Raw genomic sequence first — 18221 nt, forward strand, 5'->3', positions numbered from 1 at the left:
ACGAGTCAACTGAATTGCAGTGGGGTCTGGGGTGTAGGGCAGACCAGATGAGGATGGTAGATTTCCTTCCCCGAAGGACATAAATGTCCCAGATGAGGTTTTCTGACAATCAACAATTGTTTCATTTTCATCAAAGGAATCTTAATTCCAGATTTTTAATATTAAATTCAAATTCCACCATCTGGCATGGTGAGATTCAAACCCAGATCTGCAGAGTATTAGCTGAGTTTCTGGGTTAATAGCCTACCGATAATACTGCTAGGCTATCACCTCCCCTGAGTATGTGAACACCAATTCAAATGCAGCCATATGTTGTGAAGACGCAAATGAGAAAAATCACAATACCTTTGCTATTGTTATGTGTCAGTATTAGTGAGGGATGGTGGGGATTGTTGGGGGGAAGGGGTGGGAGGTGGAAGTGGAGAGTATTTGGTCCTCCTCTGATCCTGTATTCAATCCTAATGCCAGTTCTGCAGCCTGTTTCCTGAGATAAGATTAAATGAATTGGACATGGATAATTGCCACTATGTCTATGAAAATGTACATCGAAAATATGGAAAGATATATATTTTATGCTTTCTGACTAAACCATTCCCAAGGGATCATGTCCCTGGATTCTCCTGTAAACGTCGTTTTCACAAGTAGTTAACTGGTTACAAACTGCTTTGTGATGGCTTGAATCTGTGAAAGGGCGCTACATAAATATTAACCTTCTGTTTCTGCAATTGTTTGGCGTTAGTTAAAGAATATAGTAAAGTAGCCCTCATGCTCTCAATAAAAATAAATTAGCAATTCGGGCTCTCCTAGTTGAATAATCCACAGAACAGAATTTTAAATCTCATCAAGTCAATTTGAAAATACAAATTCAGATTTGGGAAAGTTCAGAAATAAAAACCTATGAAACTGTGTCCAGGATGCTAATGAAATGCTACATAATGCCAATGAGTTAATTTAGTGATGCAAACCCCCTGTCCTCACATTGTCTGACCTACATGTGACTCCAACACCATGTCACATACTTAATGTTAATCTGGCTCTCTCAGGTGCTCCAATGAGATACTCCATAATAGTCATACCTGTACATTGGATAAAAACTGTACATTGGGAAGGAATAAAAATACTTGAGGGAAACTTTAACATTCACCTAAGACAGGAATAGTACCTTTGCTTAATATTTTATCACAAGACTATACGTCTGATACTGCAATGTTTCTCAGTACAGACATCAATTTTCCCCTTTGATGGTGACTTTAAATTTTGAAGTGAGGCCTAAGTATACAAACAAATTAATTGCAGATCAGTAGATTTTTGAGAATGGTTTCAGATGTGAGAAATGTCAATTGTGTAGATTGACTAGAGAAGTTGCTTTCCTAAAAGAAGGGTACATTGAGAAGACATTATGAAGAAATGTTCGAGTTCATGAGGAACACAGTCATTAGAGAGAAACGTTTCTTATTGACAAAAGAATCAAGCAGCACAAATCAACTAACTATGGTGATTAGCAAAAGAAATGAGGAAGAGCTTTTGTTTTAATATTTGTGGTTAAGATCTGGAACACACAGTGTGATTGAGGCATGTTGAGCCCTCCCTTCAAAGCAGAATTGATGAGTTTTTAAAATTTCTTTATTTGTGGCATGCGGGCTTTACTAACTGGTCAGCATTTATTGTCAGTTCCTAATTGCCCTTGACAAAGGTATTGGTCATCTGCCATCTTGAATCACTGCAGATCATCTGCTGTGAGTTGACCCACAATGACCTTAAGGAGGGAATTTCAGGACCTTGACCCAGTACAGTGAAGGAACGTTGATATATTTCCAAGTCAGGTTGGTGAGTGACTTGGAGGGGGTGTTTCCTCTGGATGGTCTGGTTTCCTCCCACAGTCCAAAGACATACAAGTTAAGTAGATTGACCATGCTAAACTTCCCGTTGAGTCCAGGGTATGCAGGCTAGGTTGAGCCATGAGAAATGCAGGATTACAGGGATAGGGTGGGGTGGGGTAGATCTGGGTGGGCTGCTCTTTAGAGGATCAGTGTGGACTCAATGGGATCAATTGTATGATGTGTTGCTGGTTAAAGCACAGCAGGTCAGGCAGCATCCAAGGAACAGGAAATTCGACGTTTCGGGCCAGAGCCTGATGAAGGGCTCTGGCCCGAAACGTCGAATTTCCTGTTCCTTGGATGCTGCCTGACCTGCTGTGCTTTAACCAGCAACTCATTTTCAGCTCTGATCTCCAGCATCTGCATACCTCACTTTTTACTCAATTGTATGATGGGCAAGGCCAGGTCACTCTTAAGCAGGCAGCCCAGACCATAACTTTGCAATTTGTATTGCTAGGTGTACAGTGAAAATTATCCGGATTAAGTTAGCGAGGTTGACTACCAGGTTTAAAGCAGACAAAAAATTTATTCACAAAATTACACAATGAAACACAAAGAACAGAATAAAGAACCCTCCAGAACTTAGTCTATCCAAACTAGACTTAAGTATGCTGTTCTGAATATATACAACAGTCCCAATAAGCGAACTCCCTTTAAAACCCAGTATAAATGGATGACTTGCTTACAGGTTGAAGTTGAAGAGCAGAAAGAGAGAGAGAGAGTGTTTCCACACAGCTCCCTGTTGAACTCCCCAGCAGTTCAGGACTGAACTAAACTGCTCAACTCAGCTAGAGAGCCGACCACTTCCCTTTCATTATACAGGTAATTTCTAAAACATGACCACTTTGGCCTGAAGTCTCATCTGTTAACATATAAATAACAGGTCTCTCAAAATCCTTTTCATTTCTGTACCAAAACAGTCTGATCGGAGCCCGGCCTGGTTTATTACCCCTCTGAAAAAAATCAAGGACAGAGTATCCTTGAACCAAGGGACAGCTTTTATAAAAAAAAAGGGACTAGTTTTGTGACAATTGCCTGCTTTCACAGTGTTGGGATTCTATGATTTTGTGATTCTATGTTTGACTTGGCCAAGGATGTATTGCTATTGGTTGTTGGTCAGTCAACCACACAATAACCATTGTCAATGGATTCTTCCACCTGCTCTTTGTGGATAAGCTGAGCTGGCTTCTGTTCCTTTGTAATGTAGCACCATGATAAGGAATGACTTCATATGATGAGGCCTGGTTCCATATTGGATACCAATGAAAGTGTGTGCTCTTGCATTTTCAATTTTCAAACTCTAACAACCCACTCACTGTGTATCTCTTCTTTTCTTCAATCTGTCCTGTATCTTAGAATGGTTAGAAAATTAATTCATGAATAAAGTAATTCATACATATCCATTGTGCTGGAGACGCTGGGCCTTTCTATGTTGCTGTTGCATGAAAGTACAGCAATGCAATGTAAATGTTTTGCTTTGTTGCTCAATGAATGACCATCAGTTTGATAATATGTGCCCTATGTTCTGTTAGACTGTTTAATTGTGGATTGTGAGGTGATGAAGTGATATAGGTCACACTTAGTATGCAAGTCTTTAAATGGTTTGCTAGTTGATTGTATTTGAGGAGGCAGTGGCAGAGAGACAATGTCATTAGACCGGTAATCTCAAATATGTTCTCTGACATGAGTTTGAATCTCACCATGGCAGTTGATCCATTTTATTGAACTTTGTCTGGAAGAGCAAGCTAGGCTAATGGTGGCCATGTGATTACCATAAAACTCATCTGATTTGTTAATGTCCTTTAGAGAAGGTAATCTGTCAGCCTTCCCTGTTCTGGCCTACATGTGTCAACAGATGCTCAGCAATGTTGTTGAGACTTAACTGTCCACTGGATAATTAGTAGGGGCCAATGATGGCTGGTCTGGCTAGTATTGGTCACAATTCATTCATGAGCAAAAAACAAATTTTGTTATTAAAATTGTCTGAGATGGCACATCAAATAGTGCTCATCCTGCCAATGACAGCTGCATTGTTTGTGTTGCCAAGTCATTGAACAAGAGGAAACTTAGAGAAATGATCCATCACAAGAACTGAATTATCCTCATGCACTGTGAATAGGTCTGTTGCTAGTTTTGTCAAGTAGTGAGTGAATGGAACATCATGTGAATGCTGGGATTGATGTACATGATGTGATTCACAAGCATTCATGAGCCATTGAATGTCCTGATTCATCCTTGGTCAGTTGCCTTAAAATCTGTGCATAACCCACATTAATCAGTGTATCTCCGATTGAGTGTCAATGTAAATTAAAACTGCGGTTCCTTCGGCCTTGTTCCTTTGAAAGTTGCTCTTTTCGAAACAAAAACTTTGCAGACTTGTAGTAACAGGTTTGTGCCTGTGGGTGGCATTTGTCTCAAATATGGAGTGGTAATGTCACTTGCTTTTTTTTATTTTCATGTCAATTTGGAGAAAGAACTTGACATAATTGATTAAAGTCTGGATTCAATTAAGGCTTTTAATGTAAGAAATTATCTTTTATTTGTGTTTTAAAGTTATATTCTTCTCTCGGTGAGCATTGGAGCTATTCTATCAGAGCTGTTTTGCTGTCTTTTTAAAAATATCTGATCAGCAGCTAGTTAATGTTTGTTTCTTTCAAGAAAGCGAGAGTGACAGAGAAATTGAGTAGTCTGTATTCTTCTGCACAGGCCTGTAGCCTCTAGTTTTGAATGTTTTTGTAACTCACCCCTTTTGTTATGAAGTAAGGCACTCTTACAATTATAAATAAATTAGCTCTTTCTGGTCAAAGACATATGGACAGATTTGTCCACTGTACTCACAGAAACTGATGCTGCTGATTGTCTGGATTCACTGATGTTAAAAACTGTTGTACAGTTGGTCTTTAGTTAGTTTTCCAAATATCGACAATATATATCAAAGTTTTTTTTTAAATGACCTTCAGTGATAACCATTGTGATTTTGCCTGTAATAACGTCATCTCTACAGGATGTAGCATTGCTTACGTTAACTGCTGTAAGATAAGAAACCAGGCATAGGTATCATGGAACTGAAGAATCTAAAGGACATTTATTAGAGTCAGCTATTATACAAAAATATTACATTGGTGTGCCTTGCTCCATTAATCCTGGATAAGATGAGGTCTGAGACCTTTACATCTTCAGGTCACATGCTACGAAACAGCAACAATATCATAAGCATGTTGGCATACTGAACATAAGACATGACCAACACTAAAGTCAAATATAATTCTATATTTGCATAACTAATTTACTAGGTTAGATAGTCTATCTAAGCGTGTTGCCTATTTTCCAAGGATCTGAATTCGTCTGCTCCCTACCATTCATGTATCTGTCTAGATACATCTTAAATGACATTATTATGCCTCCCTTTACCACCTCCGCTGGCAAAACATTCCAGGCACCCACAACCCTCTGCGTGAAGAACTTTCCACACATATCTCCCTTAAATTTTTCCCCTCTCCCTTGAACTTGTGACCCCGAGTAATTAAGACCCCACTCCAGCTATCCATCCTGTCTACCTCTCATGGTTTTGTCTACCTCAATCAGGACCCCACTCAACTCCATCTATCTAATGAAGGCTGAGTCCAAATCTACTCAACCTCTCTTCATAGCTATTACCCTCCACACCAGGCAACATTTTGGTTAACCTCCTCTGCACCCTATCCAAAGCATCCACATCCTTCTGGCAAAGTGGCGACCAGAACTGTATGCAGTATTCCTAATATGGCCAAACCAACATCCTATACAACTGAAACATGACCTGCCAATCTTTGTATTCAATACCCCATCCGATGAAGGAAAGCATGCTGCATGCCTTCTTGACCACTCTATCGACCCGCATTGCCACTTTCAGGCTAAAATGGACCTGAACACCCATATCTCTCTGTCCATCAATACAGAAAATGGCTTTTTCCATTTACTGTATAGTTTGCCCTTGAATTGGATCTTCCAGTTTGCATCACCTTGCATTTGCCTGGATTGAACTCCATCTGCCATTTCTCCGCCTAACTATCCAATCTATCTATATTCGGCCACATTCTCTGACAGTCCCCTTCATTATCTGCTACTCCACCAATAGAACAGAGGACATACAACATAGAACATAACAGTGCAGTACAGGCCCTTCGGCCCTCTATCTGAAGCCCATCTATCTAACACTATTCCATTTTCCTCCAGATGTTTATCCAATGACCATTTAAATGCCCTTAAAAATGGGAGTCTACTACTGTTGCAGGCAGTACATTCCACACACCTACCACTCTCGGAGTAAAGAAACTACTTTTGACATCTGTCAGACAACTATCACTCCTCAATGTAAAGCTTTATCCTCTCTTGCAAGCCATCACCATCTGAGGAAAAAGACTCTTATTGTCCACCCTATCTAACCTCTGATTATCTTGAATGTCTCAATTAAGTCACCTCTCAGCCTTCTTCTCTCTAATGAAAACAGCCTCAAGTCCCTCAGCCTTTTCTCATATACCAGGCAACATCCTAGTAAATCTCTTCTGAACCCTTTCCAAAGCTTCCACAATCTTCCAAAGTGTGGTGACCAGAACCATACACAATATTCCAAGTGCGGCTGCACCAGAATTTGTACAGCTGCAGCATCACTTCATGGCTCCAAAACCCAATCCCTCTACCAACACACCGCATGCCTTCTTAACAACTCAATCAGCCTGGGTGGCAACTTTAGGGATCTATGTACATGGACACCGAGATCTCTCTGCTCATCTACACTACCAAGAATCTTACCATTAGCCCAGTACTCTGCATTCCTGTTACTCCTTCCAAAGTGAATCACCTCACACTTTTCCACATTAAACTCCATTTACCACCTCTCAGCCCAGCTCTGCAACTTATCTATGTCTCTCTATAACCCGTAACATCCTTCAGGACTATCATCAACTCCACCGACCTTAGTGTCATCCACAAATTTACTAACCCATCCTTCTATTCTCTCATACAGGTAATTTATAAAAATGACAAACAGCAATGGCCCCAAAACAAATCCTTGCAGTACACCACTCGTAACTGAACTCCAGGATGAACATTTCCCATCAACCATCACCCTCTGTCTTCTTTCAGCTAGCCAACATCTGATTCAAACCGTTAAATCACCCTCAATCCCATGCCTTCATATTTCGTACCATTGCCTGTAGTGAGGAACTTTATCAAACGCTTTACTGAGATCCATATACACCACTTCAATCATTTTACTCTTATCCACCTGTTTGGTCACCATCTCAAAGAACTCAATAAGATTTGTGAGGCACAACCTACCCTTCACAAAACTGTGCGAACTATCCCAAATCAACTTATGCCTCTCTAGGTTATTATAAATCCTTTCTCTTAAAAACTTTTCCAACACACTATCCACAACCGAAGTAAGGCTCACTTGTTTATAATTACCAGGGTTGTCCCTGTTCTCCTTCTTGAACAAGGGAACAAAATTTGCTATCCTTCAGTCTTCTAGCACTATTCCGTCAACATAAACATCAACGCCAAAAGCTCTGCAATCTCCTCCCTGGCTTCCCAGAGAATCCTAGGATAAATCCCATCTGGCCCAGGGGATTTATCTATTTTCACACTTTCCAGGCTCGCTAACACCTTATCCTTGTTAATGTCAGTCCCAACTAGTCTAGTAGCCTGTTTCTCAGTATTCTCCTCAACAACATTGTCTTTTTCCATTGTGAATACTGACAAGTAATATTCATTTAGTGCTTCCCTATCTCCTTGGACTCCATGCACAACTTCCCACTACTATCCTTGATTGGTTGTAACCTTTCTCTTGTCATTCTTTTATTCCTGGTGTACTGATACAAAGCTTTAGGATTTTCCTTGATCCTGCCTGCCAATGAATTCTCATGTCTCCTCCTAGCTCTTCTTAGCTCTCACTTTAGATCATTCCTTGGCTAACTTGTAACACTCAAATGTCTAACTGAGCCTTCACGTCTTATCCTAACGTAAGTTTTTTTCTTCCTCTTGACAAGAGATTCAACTTCTTTCATAAACCCCAGCTCCCTCGCTCGACCACTTCCTCCCTGCCTGACTGATACATACTTATCAAGGACACACAGTAGCTGTTCCTTGAATTTGCTCCACATTTCAACTGTGCCCATCCCCTGCACTTTTCCTTCTCCATTTTTTGCATTTTAAATCATGCCTAATCATATCATAATTGCCTTCCCCCCAGAAATAACTCTTGCCCTGCATTATATACCTATCCCTTTTAATCATAAAGTAAACATAACTAAATTGTGGTCACTATCACCAAAGTACTCAACGATCTCCAAATCTAATACCTGGCCAAGTTCATTACCGTGTATCAAATCTCATGTGAAATTGCCCATTATTGGCTTGTCTACACACTGTGTCAGGAAACCATCCTTCACACATTGGACAAAAGGTGACCCATCTAAAGTACTTGAACTGTAGTATTTCCAGTCAATATTTGGAAAGTTAAAGTCCCCAGTAACAACAACACTGTTACTCTCACTCCTATCCAGAATTATCTTGCTATCCTTTCCTCTACATCTCTGGAACTATTCAGAGACCTGTAGAAAGCTCCCAGCAGGGTGACCTCTTCTTTCCTCTTTCTGACCTCAGCCCATACTACCTCAGTAGACAAGTCCTCAAACATCCTTTCTGCGACCATAATATTGCCCTTGATTAACAATGCCTCACCTCCTCCTCTCTTACCATTTTCTCTGTTCCTACTGAAACATCTAAATCCCAAGACCTGCAACCTGTATTTAGTTGAAGTTGGCTGCAGCTAAATTTTGGAGCACATCTCAGGTATAAATACAATCTGAGACTCGGAAGGTTTGCTCTCCAGGGAAATAGCTGTTTGTTCTGTTTGGTATAACAACAATAGTCCTTTGTATTATAAGTGCATTCACTGTTGGCATTGTAGAAAAGCAGAAGGTAAGGAAATTACCAAGTAAAGGTTGAATTTTGACAAAATATTCAGAAATTTACAAAGATTAGATTAGATTAGATTCCCTACAGTGTGGAAACAGGCCCCTTTGGTCCAACCAGCCCACACTGACCCTCAGAAGAGTAACTCACCCAGACCCATTTCCCTCTAATGCACCTAACACTATGGGCAATTTAGCATGGCCGATTCACCTGACCTGCACATCTTTGGACTTGGTCATTTGCATTCTTTTACCTTAATGAGAGCATTATCTTGATTTTTTAACATGTCAAATTTATATTACTATTCATACCACATTGCACTTAAAAAAAACTCACCTTGCAGTGATAGAAACATGCATTCTGTTCATTGACTGGTGTTCATCGGTACAAATTATGAGGACATAGGGAAATTAATAAGTAGACTAAAATAGAGAAGCTTTCTATCCTCCTTTAAAACTATCACTCGGATAAAGGCCTCCTTAATATTGTGATTGATTTGTTTATCCTCCACATCCAGCACCTGAATATGATGACTTCTTAAAATGGTTTAATACTTTAACTGTTGATACATAGGAACATCTTACAAATATCAGCATGAGAACAAACATACTGACAGATAAGGTTAAAGAGGGAATTTCAATAGATTTTGAATTGCTTGTGTTTCAGCTTCAATTCATCTTTACCTTCCACTGTTAAGTAGAAATTTGGAGCAATGCCAAGTTTTTTTACCAAGTTGGCATTGACTCAGAGAAGTAAGTAACAATCCTAGCCATTTGAATTTGGCCTTGATTTAATTCAGTCTTCTCTACTTGTAGAAGGCTCTATTAGTTCAAAATTTTGTGTGGATTGAATGCATTTTTTTAAACTTGCATGCAGTAACACTCCTTTTTTCTTTAGATAACGTGGTACAAGCTAAGCTCTTATACGTGTTCTGTATTATTTTGCTCAGCTGTCCCTCACAAAAAGTAATCTACACATAAAAATCTTGTTTCCTGTCTTCCTTCTCCAATCCATTTTCCTATTATTACAACACTGGAGAAAAGTCAAATCTACCATAGTATTAACAGACCATGGGATCACTTTATCATTAGGGAGAGGTGACTGGTGATCCTTTTTCCCGAGGCTCACCACATCTCAGGCAAGGAGAGAGGATGAGAAGAAAGATCCTTCATGGTAATCTTAGTTGGTGTCATGTTGCATTACAAACCAGCTGTCCAATCAACTGAGCTAACAGACTCCCACTGTTATAAAGCCTGGTGTATGAATACTACAATTTGCTATTTTCAGTTTGAACATGGTTAGTTTTAAAATTCTCAACAATATAAGCTTCTTAAGCCAAAATATTTTTAACCTTGCATGTTGTCTGTGGTTGAAATAGCCTAAGCTCATTTCGTTCTAAAATTGCCAAGTTGATTTTTTTAATTGTTATAGTCCCCAAAACCTGGATAGAATTGTTCCAGAGGCTACATTCTAATATTTAGTGCTTATCCTGTAAATTAGCTTGGCTACAGTTGATCAAAAATTAGCTATCATTTGATTGTCCCAGAATAACTTTCATCTGCTGTTGACCACTTCACAACAATAGTGGCACAGACTGAGGAGATGTACTAGGCTGATTCATAAATGCTTCGATTGTTGTTCCGAAAGCTTTGGTGTCATAACGATCTTTGAGCAGGTTCACTCAGCTGAATCCTGGTTGTGGGATGAGAGAGATGATGGGTTATCTTCAGAGGAAAGGTCAGACATTTCAGGCCAGTGTCTGTTGGAGTTTAGAAAAATGAAAAACCATCTTATCAAAAAATCTTACAAAATCCTGAGGCGGCTTGACAGGGTGAATACTGAAATGTTGACCTTTTGTGGGAAGGACTATAACTAGGAAACACAGTTTCAAAATAAGGGATCATACATTAAAGATACAGATGAGTGGTTTGAGAGTTTTGGAACTTGCTTGCCAGAGAACAGCAGAGACAAAGTCACGAAATATTTTCATGGCAGAATAAAATAGATTCTTGACTAACAAGGGAGTCAGTGGTGAACAGGAGCTGTTGGAAATGTTAAGTATTGGCTACAATCAGATCAGAAAAAAAGGATAAAGGGATTGAATGGTCTTTTCCTGCTCGTAACTCATGTGTTCATATGATGCAGTCATGATATTCATTTCTCCCAACCTATCTCATAGAGGCTGCGAATACTTTTCCAGATTTTAAAAAAATGATTAGCTGTCTCACAGGATGCTTGCTATAGAAATTCAGGCGTAGAGACTAATAGGAAATGTTAGAGCATGAATATGACACTGATGAACAAAGTAGCCTGCTCACTGACACTCTGTTAGTTTCTACCAGGCCACTCGACACTGACCTCATTACAACCTTGAATCAAATATGGATAAAAGAGTGAGTACAAGGACAGAGGTGAAAATTGCTGCCCAGACATCAAGGCTCCATTTGACTAAAAATGGCATCATAAATCTCTCGTGGAACTGGAATCTGTGGAAATCAATCGGACATTTTTTGTCTATCTGGAGTCATAATGAAAACAAGGAAGTGGTTGTGGGTGTTGGAGGTCAATCATCTCAATTACAGGACATCACTGTAGAGTAGTGTCCTAGGATCACTTATCTTCAGCTAGCTTCACCAATGACCTTCCCTCCATCATAAGGTCAAAGTTGAGGATGTTTGCTGATGCTCACACAATATTCAGCACCATTCATGACTCTTCAGATACTGAAGATGCTCTAGTCTAGAACATAGAAAAGTACAGCACAGAACAGGCCCTTTGGCCCACGATGTTGTGCCGAGATTAATCCTAATGTAAAATATCGTAACTTAACCTACGCACCCCTGAACTGACTGCTATCCATGTGCATGTCCAGCAGTCGCTTAAATGTCCCCAATGACTTCACTTCCACCACCACAGCTGGCAACACATTCCATGCATTCACAGCTCTTTGCATAAAGAACCTACCTCTGACCTCTCCTTTATACCTTCCTCCGAATATCTTCAAACTATGACTTCTCGTACCAGTCAATCCTGCCCTGGAGAAAAGTCTCTGGCTATTGACTCTATCTATTCCTCTCATTACTTTGTACCTCTCGATCAGGTCTCCTCTCTTCCTCCTTCTCTCCAGAGAGAAAACTCCGAGCTTATTCAACCTTTCTTCATAAGGCAAGCCCTCCAGTCCAGGCAGCATCCTGGTAAACCTTCTTTGCACCTTCTCTAAAGCCTCTGTATCTTTCCTATAGTAGGGTGACCAGAACTGGATACAATATTCCAAGTGTGGTCTCACCAGGGACTTGTAGAGCTGCAGCAAAACCTCGCGGCTCTTAAACTCGATCCCCCTGTTAATGAAAGCCGAAACACCATATGCTTTCTTAACAACCCTATCCACTTGGGTGGCGACTTTAAATTAGCTTGGACACCAAGACCCTTCTGTTCCTCCACACTGCCAGGAATCCTGTCTTTAATCCTATATCCAGCATTCGAGTTTGACTTTCCAAAATGCATCACTTCGCATTTATCCAGATTGATCCCCACCTGCCATTTCTCAGCCCAGCTCTGCATCCTGTCTATGTCACGCTGTAGCCTGCAGTAGCCCTCTATACCATCGATGACACCTCCAACCTTTATGTCATCTGCAAATTTACTAACCCACACCTCAACCTCCTCATCCAAGTCATTTATAAAAACTACAAACAGCAGAGGCCAACGAACAGAGCCCTGTGGGATTCCACTCAACACTGTCTTCCAGGCAGCATACTTTCCATTTACAACCACTCTCTGCCTTCTGTCAACCAGCCAATTCTGAATCTAGATAGACAAATCTCCCTGTAACCCATACTTCCTGACTTTATGAATGAGCCTACCATGGGGGACCCTATCAAATGTCTTGCTGAAGTCCATATACACCACATCCACTGCTTGACCATTGTCGACCTGTCTTGACACCTCCTCAAAGAACTCAATGAGATTTGTGAAGCGTGATCTGCCCCTCACAAAGCCATGCTGACTGCCTTTAATCACACTTTGCTTTGCCAAATAGTCATAAATCCTATCCTTCAGAATTCCTTCCACAACTTTGCTGATCACAGACGTGAGACTGGCTGGTCTGTAATTGCCAGGGATTTTCCTATTACCCTTCTTGAAAAGTGGAACAACATTTGCCTCCTTCCAATCCTCCTGAATGACTCCTGTGGAGGGTGAGGAGACAAAGATCCTCACCAGCGGCTTAGCAACACCTTTCTCACTTCCCAGAGCACGCTAAGATAAATCTGGTCTGGTCCTGATCAATCTTAATGTTTTCCAAAATTTCTAGCACATCATCTTCATCAATCTTGATCTGGTCAAGATTGTATCCCAGCTCCTCTAAGTTTTCATTTACAACAAAGAAGGTTTGTCTACTCAGTCAGTATGGGTGGAAGTTAAGAACAGTAAGGCAACAGCCACCACATTGGGGGTTTACAGCAGACCACCTAATAGCAGTAGAGAGATTGGAGATCTCATAGGTGGGCAGATTCTGGAAAAATGCAAAAGTAGCAGGGTTATTGTTACAGGTGATTTCAACTTTTTCAATATCAACTGGAACCTCCTAAGTGCAGATGGTTTGGATGGAGCCATTTTTGTCCGGTGTGAACAGGAGAGTTTCCTTACTTAGTATGTAGGCAGACTGACAAGGGGAGAGGCCATTTTGGATTTGGTGCTCAGCAACGAGCCAGGACAGATGTCAGAACTCACATTCGGAGAGCACTTTGGTGAATGTGATCACAACTGCCTCACATTTAGCATAGACTTGGACAGTGAAAGGTGTAATTACTGAGGGAAGATATTTAATTGGGGAAAAGGGAATTATGACGCCATCAGACAGGAGTTGGGAAGTATAGACCGGGAGTAATTGTTCCACAGAAAGGACACAGCAGACATGTGGAAACTATTAAAGGAGCAGTTGTTGAGGGTGATGCACAAATTTGTTCCTCTGAGACAGGTAAGAAGGGGTAAGATTAAGAAACCTTGGATGATGAGAACAGAGGAACCTCTCATCAAAAGGAAGAAGGCAGTTTACGATAGGTGGAGGAAGCAAGGATCCAGCACAGCTTTAGCCGCTTACAGGTGTGCTAGAAAGGAGCTCAGAAATGGACTGAGGAGAGCCAGGAGGGGGCACAAAAATGGCTTGGCAAGAAGGATTAGGGAGAACCCAAAAGCGTTTTACTCATACGTGAGGAATAAGAGGATGATCATGGAGAAGGTAGTGCCGATCAGGGATAGCGGAGAGAACTTGTGGATGGAGTCTGAGCAGATAGGGGAAGCCCTGAATGAATTTTTGCTTCGGTTTTCACCAAGGAAAGGGAACTTGTTGTAAATGAAAACTTAGAGGAGCTGGGAGCCTATCTGCAGAAATATTTGAAAAACATCCAGGTTTAATCTGACAATGGAAGGTAACATTCATGGCACACAAGTGCTAGGCAATAATCATCTCAAACCATTTCCCCATTCAAAAGCATTTACCTTGCTGAGACCCCAATGTCAACTTCTGGGGCTTGTCATTAATGAGAAACTGAACTGAACTAACCATGTAAATGAAATGGATTCAAGAGCAGATCAGATACAGGTAATTTTAGAGTCGTAGAGTCATAGAGATGTACCCTTTGGTCCAACTCGTCCATGCTGACCAGCTATCCTAAATAAATCTACTCCAATTTGCCATCATTTGGTCCTTATCTCTCTAAACCCTCTAATCATATACCCATCCAGATGTCTTTTAGATGTTGTAATTTCGCTGTTTATTTTTTCTTAGACAAACTCCGATATCCAGAAATACTTGATATCAAGCAGCAGAGACAGTCAAATGTGTAGATTCACTGCTGAGTCAGACAGCAATGCAGGTTTTATTTTTCTCCATTTGATTCACTTCCCATGTGATAAGTACCTTAGTCTCTCTTTCTTCTTTTTAAAATGCTGTTGTTTTAATCTTTTTTCCTCCGAGCTTCCAAAACGATGCAACAGCTTATAAAACAGCAATTAATGATCCGACAATTTGAGGACATGAGCTCCAACACTGAAACACCTCAAAAAAGCAGCAGCTTTTACAATCACATTTTTTTTTCCCATCCTCCATCTTAGATTGTTGCAGTGAGGAACTCACCTCCTGTCTCTTCAATGGCTGTTAACTACCTACAAGGCACAAGTCAGGAGTGTAATGGAACAACCTCTTCTGGATTAATACATCTCCAATATGGCCCTATTACAGTAGGCTGTATGTCACATTCTGTTACAGTCACACACGTCAACAGATTCTGTGAAATGGTAAGCATGTAATATAAAGTGGGTGTTAAAATGCCAAGTGGTTGAGGGGAGTAATGTGCCCGGTGGGTAAGGTCAGTAGCATGCCAAGTAAGTAAGTGAGTGCTTTGAGGAGCAGGGGGTCTGGATTCCACAGTGTCTTCTTTACCAGATGGGAGTGAACTGACTGAATCTGGACAGGCAGAGCAATAATCTGGTGAGGAAGAAAGGATTGTATCCATCTGGGTGAGATCAGGCCTGAGCAGCTGGGAGAAGCCCTTCCTGAAGAAGGGCTTATGCCTGAAACATCGATTCTCCTGCTCCTCGGATGCTTCCTGGATGCTGCCTGGTCTGAGCAGCTGGGAGAAGGTCAGGTCTGAGGGGGGGCAGGGATTTTAGTAGAGTTGTGACTGGGAGGGGGAAGGCAGAGCCAAGGAGAGATCATGTCCAGGACTTGCTGGCAGTGGGATTCTCATCCTGAGATGGGATTTTGGTCCCAGGGAGTGTTGCTTCCATTCAGGTCAGAGGTGTTAGATTCAACAGCTCGGAGGGGTTCTTACATTGAGCCATATTGAACAAGTGGGAATAGGGTTGGATCTGCAGGTTGGTCAGCACAATGGAGTGGAGCATCAGTTTTGGTCTGGGGAATTGCCAGTTCCAGTCAGGGCTGAATTGTCATTCTGGGTGCCTGTTTGACCCTGGGTGATGTTGTTGGTGCTGGGTGGGACCGACCAGCAGAGTGGATTTTGTTAGTCCCTGATCAGGTTAAGAGGGAGGGCCCTCATATTAAGGGTGGATGTTAGCTCAGGCAGAGTTGGACAGTATGGTCAAAATGGGTCAGTGGAGTAAGCGGTCTGGTTGTGCTCGTTGTCGAGGTCTGGGAAGTGTAACGGATCCAGAGAGGTATACTTCAGAGGGGCTTCAGTGGTGATTCATTCAGGGGGGTCAGTTTAGTAGTCTCCAGGAAATTAGAATCAGACCTTAATCCTCTAGCATTTATGAATAACCATGGAAGTTAAAGGAGTCAGAATCCTTCACAGCATCCATTTGCCCCATCAAATCTACACCAGCCCTTTGAAGAGCATTCCATCTCAGCCTACCAGCTCCACCCCGCAACTCTGTCCTTGTAACCCTGCGTTTCTCATTGTTAATCCACCTAACCTGCACATCTGTGGACTGTGGGAGGAAACAGGAGCACACACAGATGAAACCCACAGAGAGAATGCACAAACTCCACACAGCCAGTCACCTGAGGCTGCAATCGAACCCAGGACTCTGTGCTGTGAGGCAGCATTCCTGACCAATGAGCCACTGTGCTGCCCTCTGATTTTAATAGACTCATTTAGAGTGTACCAGACACAGGGACTCGCCCATCAGAAAATTCTATTTCCCTGGCAATTCTCACAGAATGTACTATGCCAGTTGATTCTGCACGGTCCTGACATATAATTCTAGCCTGCGCTGCCCCACAACTCTCTGGTCATCAGAATATCTGGGTCATTAACTACCCTCCATATCCGCCAGCAGAATGATTGCCATGACTACTGTGTTCTATGTCAGATCAGAGGGAATAATCAGGAGATGGCTTTTCCCAGTGTCAGGCAAGTAGTAGTTACCATCTGGCATATATGTCATCACTTTATGCAAATCAAATAGACTCTGTCTCAGATATTCACAGCTCAGAATAAACGCAGCACCAAAGCGAATTGGCACCAACACATGTCCTTTGTTGAAGATCCATGTGACAGGTGTTACACGTCCCAGAAGTTTATTGTGGTCTGAACAGCTACTGACTAACGTTATTCCTTTAATTAGCACAAACAGCATAGAAACATCCATGACATTCAAGCAACAAACATCACTGCAGAATAAGTTAAGCAAGTGCATCATTGATATTGCATAATTCATTTAACATTACCATGCCTTATAATCTGCCTTCAGTTCCTTGTACAAAAAAACGAATCGGATACTAAAGCAAATGAGTAAAAACAATGTTTTAACTGAAAGAATAATCAGCATGACAAGTTGTAAGTTCAAATACGTTGAGAGCAAAATAGTAATTTAATTGCAGACCTTGCTGGATGACCTAACCATTCTTTGTTTTTTCTTTTTACCAGCAGTGACTGGCATGTTATTAGCTCTTTCTGAAATTTATGTGGCAGGTTATATTGTGATGTAGGGCTTCATACAAAGTCACAGAACACAGCAAAATGGATGACGTTCGAGGTGTATTTAAAAGATGAGAGCCATGGTGAGCACTGGCTGTTTACACTGTAGTTCTTCGTGCATCAGGTTGGACAATTAGTTATGACCTCTTTGGTTTCCTTTAGCCAACTTAAGAGCTATACTGAGGTAGGACACCCTGCTTAGGGAAATGATTTTTTTTTAAAATATAGTACTTGGTGAAACTTACAAGATTCAAAAGCATTCTGTGTTGTACAATTTTCATGCAAAGCCGTGTATTATGGATTCACTATCCATCATCTGGACCACCAGTGCTGTATGGCTGCAGCCAAGTATTAAACAAAAGGCAGGCGGAATTCAACAGCAGGTCTCAATTACCCAACTTTTACATCCAAGGACAAAAACATTGAAATTACAGACATGTCACGTTCTACTGCATATGCAAGAGACATCCCAACCAGACATCGGTCTCATACGCTTGTTCCTTTCTGATTGCTAAGCTAAAATACTGGAATGGTTCCTTGTCTTACACATTAATAGAAGCAACATCAAGTATCCACCAGCACCACCTTCTCATGGTATCCAAGCCCCACGCAATAAGTGAGAGTTTGCCAACTTTGGCACATCTGAGAAAAGACTATGCTTCATTCACTAGAAAAGTAGAATAAAACCACTGCAATAATGTGATTAGTCATGACAGATTTATTGTGACCACACCATGTTTAAAAGCCCCTTTGATACCTAGATGAAAATGGTTGGTCTTCAGCTGGCATTCCTGTAATGTGCTCTGGATGTGCAGGACCAGGCAAATTGGCACCATGCCTTCGGGGCCAGGGACCTAGAGCTCCTGATGGACAGAGTGATGCTGCCACAGGACTGTCTCCTCCTCTAGGACTAGCAGTAGAGGTCACAACATCAGATCACGCCAGC

This window comes from Hemiscyllium ocellatum, chromosome 18 (assembly GCF_020745735.1).
Source record: "Hemiscyllium ocellatum isolate sHemOce1 chromosome 18, sHemOce1.pat.X.cur, whole genome shotgun sequence".
NCBI classification, from domain to species: Eukaryota; Metazoa; Chordata; class Chondrichthyes; order Orectolobiformes; family Hemiscylliidae; genus Hemiscyllium; species Hemiscyllium ocellatum.